This window comes from Cherax quadricarinatus, chromosome 52 (genome assembly GCF_038502225.1).
Source record: "Cherax quadricarinatus isolate ZL_2023a chromosome 52, ASM3850222v1, whole genome shotgun sequence".
Classification (NCBI taxonomy): domain Eukaryota; kingdom Metazoa; phylum Arthropoda; class Malacostraca; order Decapoda; family Parastacidae; genus Cherax; species Cherax quadricarinatus.
Window position 1 is genome coordinate 23785903 of NC_091343.1, and position 10288 is coordinate 23796190.

Sequence of the window (10288 nt, forward strand, 5' to 3'; positions counted from 1 at the left end):
CATGTCTGACACATATAACTGGACACATAACTGACACATATGTCTGACACATATAACTGACACATATAACTGGACACATATAACTGACACATATGTCTGACACATATGTCTGACACATATAACTGGACACATATAACTGACACATATGTCTGACACATATGTCTGACACATATAACTGGACACATATAACTGACACATATGTCTGACACATATGTCTGACACATATAACTGACACATATAACTGACACATATAACTGACACATGTAACTGGACACATATAACTGACACATATAACTGGACACATATAACTGGACACATATAACTGACACATATAACTGACACATATAACTGACACATATGTCTGACACATGTCTGACACATATAACTGGACACATATAACTGACACATATGTCTGACACATAACTGACACATATGTCTGACACATATAACTGACACATATAACTGGACACATATAACTGGACACATAACTGACACACATAGCTGACAAATATAACTGGACACATATAACTGACACACATAGCTGACACATATAACTGACACATATAACTGACACATATAACTGACACATATAACTGACACATATAACTGACACATGTAACTGGACACATATAACTGACACATATAACTGGACACATATAACTGGACACATATAACTGACACACATATAACTGACACATATAACTGACACATATGTCTGACACATGTAACTGGACACATATAACTGACACATATAACTGACACATATAACTGACACATATGTTTGACACATATAACTGACACATGTAACTGGACACATATAACTGACACATATAACTGACACATATAACTGACACATATAACTGACACATATAACTGACACATATAACTGACACATATAACTGACACATATAACTGACACATATAACTGACACATGTAACTGGACACATATAACTGGACGCATATAACTGGACACATATAACTGGACACATATAGCTGGACACATATAGCTGGACACATATAACTGACACAAGTGCTAGTGTAGATAACATCCTGGCAATTTAGTTAAAAGGTGAGCTTGGGCCAAGACCTAAACTTAGGTCCTGATCCACCAGTAGGCCTGGTCTGGGACCAGGGCGTGGGGGCGTTGACCACCATGATCATCCTTCAGGTAGCCGTCATAGCTCCTGGCCCCGCCTCTAGAACTATTACTGATCAGCATAACATTTGGTTCTCCGCCCCGTGTACTCTGCCATATCTCCCGTCCTTGTGATGTAGTCCAGCTGGGCTTGTGAGGTCACCAGTGACCTCACATTACCTACCGACCTCCGCACTCGTCCCTCCTACTGCCTCGCCTGTCCCCTACCTACTGACTCCCTCCCCTTACTCCCATATTCCCCTAATCATAATCCCCCTACATGACATCCTTCAACTCGTTGCTGTGTGTGAAGGACGTGTTGCTTTTAATGTTCTTAACGCGGTAATAATATCTTGATTTCTACAAGTATATGTACAAGGTATACAGTCCTAACATGACTCACGAAATCGTAATGACACGATTGCAAACAAACCATACCACGGGGGGGATAGAACCCGCGATCAGAGTCTCAAAACTCCAGAGTTTTGAGACTCTCTGATCGTGGGTTCTATTCCCGCCCGTGGTATGGTTTATACAGTCTTAACTAATATACTACTATATAGAAAGCCCCTTATGCAGAGCATTTCCCGCAAATTAGGCCAGTTTTATCCCAGGATGCGACCAACACCAGTCGATTAACACCCAGGTAACCATTGGGTACCTGGGTGTTAGTCGACTGATGGGTTAACATGGACAGCAGATGCCTTGAGGAAACACCTATTAATGTTTTCCAGCCGTACCGGGGAATCGACCCCCGGACCTCAGCTATGTGAACTGAGGGCACTAGCGACCTCGCTACGGGACACACCCTGTTGAATATGATTGACGGCGAAATATTCAAGCACACACACACACAAACACACACACACACACACACACACACAAACACACACACACACACACACACACACAAACACACACACACACACACACACACACAAACACACACACACACACACACACACACACACACAAACACACACAAACACACACACACACACAAACACACACACACACACACACACACACAAACACACACACACACACACACACACACACACACACACACACACACACACACACACATACACACACACACACACACACACACACACACACACACACACACACACAAACACACACACAGGAGTGGAGGAGGGAACTGAGGATGCCAGAACAATTATACATCTGTGCCACGTGATTAATTGATGCCGGGAGACAGAGGGAGGGAATGGAGGGGGAGGGGAGGGGTAGGGGAGGGGAAGTGGAGGGGAGGGAAGGGGGAGGGGAAGTGGAGGGGGAGGGAAGGGGGAGGTGAGGGGAGGGAGGAGGGGTGGGGGAGGGAAGGGGAGAGGGTTGCGAAGTTGTGGGATTCTGATGGGAGGGTGAGAACCTTCTGTTGTTTTTTCCCTTCCCTGCCAGGTCACTCCCCTGGCCAGCAGGGTGTTGGGGGTGGAAGGGGGGGTAAGAAGCTGTGGCATTTCTTCCCTGTCAGGGAAAATTAGTCTGGTCATCAGTAGAGGCGGGGAAGAAACCGCGATATTTCCTCACAGTGAGGGAAAAACATCCAGCTGACTGTGGGTCTTATTGCTATAAAAATATTATTATTATTATTATTATTATTATTATTATTATTATTATTATTATTATTATTATTATTATTATTAGTAGTAGTAGTAGTAGTAGTAGTAGTATTGTTATTCAAACACAAGCACTAAACTCACACACAAACACACACACAAACACGTACACACGCACAAACACACACACACTCACACACACAGACACACACACACATACATACACACACACACACACACACACACACACACACACACACACACACACACACACACACACACACACACACACACACCTAGCCAAGCACGTAAAGAAACTAGAGAAAGTGCAAAGGTTTGCAACAAGACTAGTCCCAGAGCTAAGAGGTATGTCCTACGAGGAGAGGTTAAGGGAAATCAACCTGACGACACTGGAGGACAGGAGAGATAGGGGGGACATGATAACGACATACAAAATACTGAGAGGAATTGACAAGGTGAACAAAGACAGGATGTTCCAGAGATGGGACACAGCAACAAGGGGACACAGTTGGAAGTTGAAGACACAGATGAATCACAGGGATGTTAGGAAGTATTTCTTCAGCCACAGAGTAGTCAGCAAGTGGAATAGTTTGGGAAGCGATGTAGTGGAGGCAGGAACCATACATAGCTTTAAGCAGAGGTATGATAAAGCTCACGGTTCAGGGAGAGTGACCTAGTAGCGATCAGTGAAGAGGTGGGGCCAGGAGCTCGGACTCGACCCCTGCAACCTCAACTAGGTGAGAACTAGGTGAGTACACACACACACACACACACACACACACACACATGTCGACGTCTTAAATAGGTCTATAATTACATTTCAAACCCTTATGAAGGGGAATATTTTTTCAGAGTGGTAAAATGAGAGGCAAGACAAACACGGTGTCCCTCATCACCAGAGAGAACCAGGACTCTTGTGTACGTGCCTTGTTGTTTGTGAGGGTTGAGTCCCAGCTCCTCAACCTCACATTAACCCCATAACTCTTCCTGACGTCCTCATGAGAATGCACTCAAACACTGACACAACAAGACATAACCTGACCTCACAGTTATACAAATTCTCATCTGTGTAATTACCTTTGTTTACTAACCTATGTTAAATATCTCAGAGGATAGACATATTTATTTTTTTTATTTTTGTCGATTTGTAAGTTGTAGATTTCTGAGTAATTAAGATTATATTGCACAGATGCCAGCAGAATATAAATAAATGGTTTATTTCATTCAGCTTGAGGGACAGGGGTCCATGTTCCTCCTGCCCAGCCAGTGCTCAACATAACTCATGTTCCTCCTGCCCAGCCAGTGCTCAACATGACTCATGTTCGTCCTGCCCAGCCAGTGCTCAACATGACTCATGTTCGTCCTGCCCAGCCAGTGCTCAACATGACTCATGTTCGTCCTGCCCAGCCAGTGCTCAACATGACTCGTGTTCCTCCTGCCCAGCCAGTGCTCAACATGACTCGTGTTCCTCCTGCCCAGCCAGTGCTCAACATGACTCGTGTTCGTCCTGCCCAGCCAGTGCTCAACATGACTCGTGTTCGTCCTGCCCAGCCAGTGCTCAACATGACTCGTGTTCGTCCTGCCCAGCCAGTGCTCAACATGACTCGTGTTCGTCCTGCCCAGCCAGTGCTCAACATGACTCATGTTCCTCCTGCCCAGCCAGTGCTCAACATGACTCATGTTCGTCCTGCCCAGCCAGTGCTCAACATGACTCATGTTCCTCCTGCCCAGCCAGTGCTCAACATAACTCATGTTCCTCCTGCCCAGCCAGTGCTCAACATGACTCATGTTCCTCCTGCCCAGCCAGTGCTCAACATAACTCATGTTCCTCCTGCCCAGCCAGTGCTCAACATGACTCATGTTCCTCCTGCCCAGCCAGTGCTCAACATGACTCATGTTCCTCCTGCCCAGCCAGTGCTCAACATGACTCATGTTCCTCCTGCCCAGCCAGTGCTCAACATGACTCATGTTCCTCCTGCCCAGCCAGTGCTCAACATGACTCATGTTCGTCCTGCCCAGCCAGTGCTCAACATGACTCATGTTCCTCCTGCCCAGCCAGTGCTCAACATGACTCATGTTCGTCCTGCCCAGCCAGTGCTCAACATGACTCATGTTCCTCCTGCCCAGCCAGTGCTCAACATGACTCATGTTCCTCCTGCCCAGCCAGTGCTCAACATAACTCATGTTCCTCCTGCCCAGCCAGTGCTCAACATGACTCATGTTCGTCCTGCCCAGCCAGTGCTCAACATGACTCATGTTCGTCCTGCCCAGCCAGTGCTCAACATGACTCATGTTCGTCCTGCCCAGCCAGTGCTCAACATGACTCATGTTCCTCCTGCCCAGCCAGTGCTCAACATGACTCATGTTCCTCCTGCCCAGCCAGTGCTCAACATGACTCATGTTCGTCCTGCCCAGCCAGTGCTCAACATGACTCATGTTCCTCCTGCCCAGCCAGTGCTCAACATGACTCATGTTCCTCCTGCCCAGCCAGTGCTCAACATGACTCATGTTCCTCCTGCCCAGCCAGTGCTCAACATGACTCATGTTCCTCCTGCCCAGCCAGTGCTCAACATGACTCATGTTCCTCCTGCCCAGCCAGTGCTCAACATGACTCATGTTCGTCCTGCCCAGCCAGTGCTCAACATGACTCATGTTCCTCCTGCCCAGCCAGTGCTCAACATGACTCATGTTCCTCCTGCCCAGCCAGTGCTCAACATGACTCATGTTCCTCCTGCCCAGCCAGTGCTCAACATGACTCATGTTCCTCCTGCCCAGCCAGTGCTCAACATGACTCATGTTCCTCCTGCCCAGCCAGTGCTCAACATGACTCATGTTCCTCCTGCCCAGCCAGTGCTCAACATGACTCATGTTCGTCCTGCCCAGCCAGTGCTCAACATGACTCATGTTCCTCCTGCCCAGCCAGTGCTCAACATGACTCATGTTCCTCCTGCCCAGCCAGTGCTCAACATGACTCATGTTCCTCCTGCCCAGCCAGTGCTCAACATGACTCATGTTCGTCCTGCCCAGCCAGTGCTCAACATGACTCATGTTCCTCCTGCCCAGCCAGTGCTCAACATGACTCATGTTCCTCCTGCCCAGCCAGTGCTCAACATGACTCATGTTCCTCCTGCCCAGCCAGTGCTCAACATGACTCATGTTCCTCCTGCCCAGCCAGTGCTCAACATGACTCATGTTCCTCCTGCCCAGCCAGTGCTCAACATGACTCATGTTCCTCCTGCCTAGCCAGTGCTCAACATAACTCATGTTCCTCCTGCCCAGCCAGTGCTCAACATGACTCATGTTCCTCCTGCCCAGCCAGTGCTCAACATGACTCATGTTCCTCCTGCCCAGCCAGTGCTCAACATGACTCATGTTCCTCCTGCCCAGCCAGTGCTCAACATGACTCATGTTCCTCCTGCCCAGCCAGTGCTCAACATGACTCATGTTCCTCCTGCCCAGCCAGTGCTCAACATGACTCATGTTCCTCCTGCCCAGCCAGTGCTCAACATGACTCATGTTCCTCCTGCCCAGCCAGTGCTCAACATGACTCATGTTCCTCCTGCCCAGCCAGTGCTCAACATGACTCATGTTCCTCCTGCCCAGCCAGTGCTCAACATGACTCATGTTCCTCCTGCCCAGCCAGTGCTCAACATGACTCATGTTCCTCCTGCCCAGCCAGTGCTCAACATGACTCATGTTCCTCCTGCCCAGCCAGTGCTCAACATGACTCATGTTCCTCCTGCCCAGCCAGTGCTCAACATGACTCATGTTCCTCCTGCCCAGCCAGTGCTCAACATGACTCATGTTCCTCCTGCCCAGCCAGTGCTCAACATGACTCATGTTCCTCCTGCCCAGCCAGTGCTCAACATGACTCATGTTCCTCCTGCCCAGCCAGTGCTCAACATGACTCATGTTCCTCCTGCCCAGCCAGTGCTCAACATAACTCATGTTCCTCCTGCCCAGCCAGTGCTCAACATGACTCATGTTCCTCCTGCCCAGCCAGTGCTCAACATGACTCATGTTCCTCCTGCCCAGCCAGTGCTCAACATGACTCATGTTCCTCCTGCCCAGCCAGTGCTCAACATGACTCATGTTCCTCCTGCCCAGCCAGTGACTCATGTTCCTCCTGCCCAGCCAGTGCTCAACATGACTCATGTTCCTCCTGCCCAGCCAGTGCTCAACATAACTCATGTTCCTCCTGCCCAGCCAGTGCTCAACATGACTCATGTTCCTCCTGCCCAGCCAGTGCTCAACATGACTCATGTTCCTCCTGCCCAGCCAGTGCTCAACATGACTCATGTTCCTCCTGCCCAGCCAGTGCTCAACATGACTCATGTTCCTCCTGCCCAGCCAGTGCTCAACATGACTCATGTTCCTCCTGCCCAGCCAGTGCTCAACATGACTCATGTTCCTCCTGCCCAGCCAGTGCTCAACATGACTCATGTTCCTCCTGCCCAGCCAGTGCTCAACATGACTCATGTTCCTCCTGCCCAGCCAGTGCTCAACATGACTCATGTTCCTCCTGCCCAGCCAGTGCTCAACATGACTCATGTTCCTCCTGCCCAGCCAGTGCTCAACATGACTCATGTTCCTCCTGCCCAGCCAGTGCTCAACATGACTCATGTTCCTCCTGCCCAGCCAGTGCTCAACATGACTCATGTTCCTCCTGCCCAGCCAGTGCTCAACATGACTCATGTTCCTCCTGCCCAGCCAGTGCTCAACATGACTCATGTTCCTCCTGCCCAGCCAGTGCTCAACATGACTCATGTTCCTCCTGCCCAGCCAGTGCTCAACATGACTCATGTTCCTCCTGCCCAGCCAGTGCTCAACATGACTCATGTTCCTCCTGCCCAGCCAGTGCTCAACATGACTCATGTTCCTCCTGCCCAGCCAGTGCTCAACATGACTCATGTTCCTCCTGCCCAGCCAGTGCTCAACATAACTCATGTTCCTCCTGCCCAGCCAGTGCTCAACATGACTCATGTTCGTCCTGCCCAGCCAGTGCTCAACATGACTCATGTTCCTCCTGCCCAGCCAGTGCTCAACATGACTCATGTTCGTCCTGCCCAGCCAGTGCTCAACATGACTCATGTTCCTCCTCCCCAGCCAGTGCTCAACATGACTCATGTTCCTCCTGCCCAGCCAGTGCTCAACATAACTCATGTTCCTCCTGCCCAGCCAGTGCTCAACATAACTCATGTTCCTCCTGCCCAGCCAGTGCTCAACATGACTCATGTTCCTCCTGCCCAGCCAGTGCTCAACATAACTCATGTTCCTCCTGCCCAGCCAGTGCTCAACATGACTCATGTTCCTCCTGCCCAGCCAGTGCTCAACATAACTCATGTTCCTCCTGCCCAGCCAGTGCTCAACATAACTCATGTTCCTCCTGCCCAGCCAGTGCTCAACATAACTCATGTTCCTCCTGCCCAGCCAGTGCTCAACATAACTCATGTTCGTCCTGCCCAGCCAGTGCTCAACATGACTCATGTTCCTCCTGCCCAGCCAGTGCTCAACATAACTCATGTTCCTCCTGCCCAGCCAGTGCTCAACATAACTCATGTTCCTCCTGCCCAGCCAGTGCTCAACATAACTCATGTTCCTCCTGCCCAGCCAGTGCTCAACATAACTCATGTTCCTCCTGCCCAGCCAGTGCTCAACATGACTCATGTTCCTCCTGCCCAGCCAGTGCTCAACATGACTCATGTTCGTCCTGCCCAGCCAGTGCTCAACATGACTCATGTTCCTCCTGCCCAGCCAGTGCTCAACATAACTCATGTTCCTCCTGCCCAGCCAGTGCTCAACATGACTCATGTTCCTCCTGCCCAGCCGGTGCTCAACATGACTCATGTTCCTCCTGCCCAGCCAGTGCTCAACATGACTCATGTTCCTCCTGCCCAGCCAGTGCTCAACATGACTCATGTTCCTCCTGCCCAGCCAGTGCTCAACATAACTCATGTTCGTCCTGCCCAGCCAGTGCTCAACATGACTCCTGGGATCCCCTACACTGCTTCTTCATCGATTCCACGTAGGTTTGGCACAAAAGGTTTCAAACCTCTGGATGTAGTCCCAAACCCAGGAACACTGGTGACCTGAGTGTCCTGAGTGGCTAGTTTAATATAGAAACTCCAAACATAGGAACACTGGTGACCTGAGTGGCTAGTTTAATCATACCCAACACAACATAGGAACCTCACGAGGGGTATAACAGAGCAATAACTACACAGTGGAGTATGGATAAATAAATAAAAATATTGACAGTGCCTTGGGTCTTACTGTGCAGGAATTACTGATAGTCAGAATGCTGAAGAAATAATATTAGTAACTAGTTTTTTTAGAGATTATGTCACCGAAGTGGCTAGTTTATTGTGCACCCCATATCTATCCTGGGGAGGGTAGTGCAAGAGCATATGGATACACAGAAGGCCTAGGAACTAGGCTCCAAAAGGGTTACCAGGAGTACATCTGGACTTATATGTACAGTTCACTTAACTGTTACGGGCAAATTTAGGAAATTTGTTTAATATATCTGGTATCTTATTTTCATTAATAAGATAGTATCTTGACATGCCACATAAGTCATTATACTATCTATCTCTCTATTCTACAATAAGTGGACAATTAAGTATATAATGTTCAAGATAGTGACCATAGGCCTGACCACGTAACTTGCATTTAGTCTGATCATCATCTTAAGCCTGGCCACTACAACATCAGTCAGTCTGTTCATATTGAAAGTTGCTCAGATGCCAACAGATGTCACACCAGTGACATCTGTTGGCAGTCAGGGACACCTTACAAGACAGTCAGCCTATGTCTCCTTCACTGTTTTTGTCTCAGTGATGACCTGGTTCTATGTTGCTGCTGTTTTCTGGTCTACCTCACTGTTAGCCATGGTAGAGCTGGTCTACCCTGCTGTCAGCCTCGACCGCCAGGCTGACAGCACCACCACCCAGGGCTGCCATCATCACCACCCAGGGCGACCACCAACACCCAGGGCTGCCAGCATCACCACTCAGGGCTGCTACCAACACCCAGGGCTGCCACCATCACCACCCAGGGCGACCACCAACACCCAAGGCTGAAAGCATCACCACTCAGGGCCGCCACCAACACCCAGGGCTGCCACCAACTCCCAGGGCTGCCATCACCATCACCCAGGGCTGCCACCACAATCACCCAGGGGTGCCACCATCACCACCCATGGCTGCCACCAATACCACCCAGGGCTACCACCAACATAAGTAAGTTTATTCAGGTACAGGTACACATAATTACAGATGCATTAATTATCATACATAACAGCATAGTGTAGATTACTTACCAGGATATCCCCAAAAAGCCAAAGTGACTCATTTCTATTTCATGCCGCCGCCACCACCGCCACGGGGTGCCACCACCCACCCATGGCTGCTACCACTACCCATGGCTGCCACCAACACCACCCAGGGCTGCCGCCACCATCATTCAGAGCTGCCACTACCACCCATGGCTGCTACCCCTACCCATGGCTGCCACCATCACCACCCAGGGCTGTCACCACCACCCAGGGCT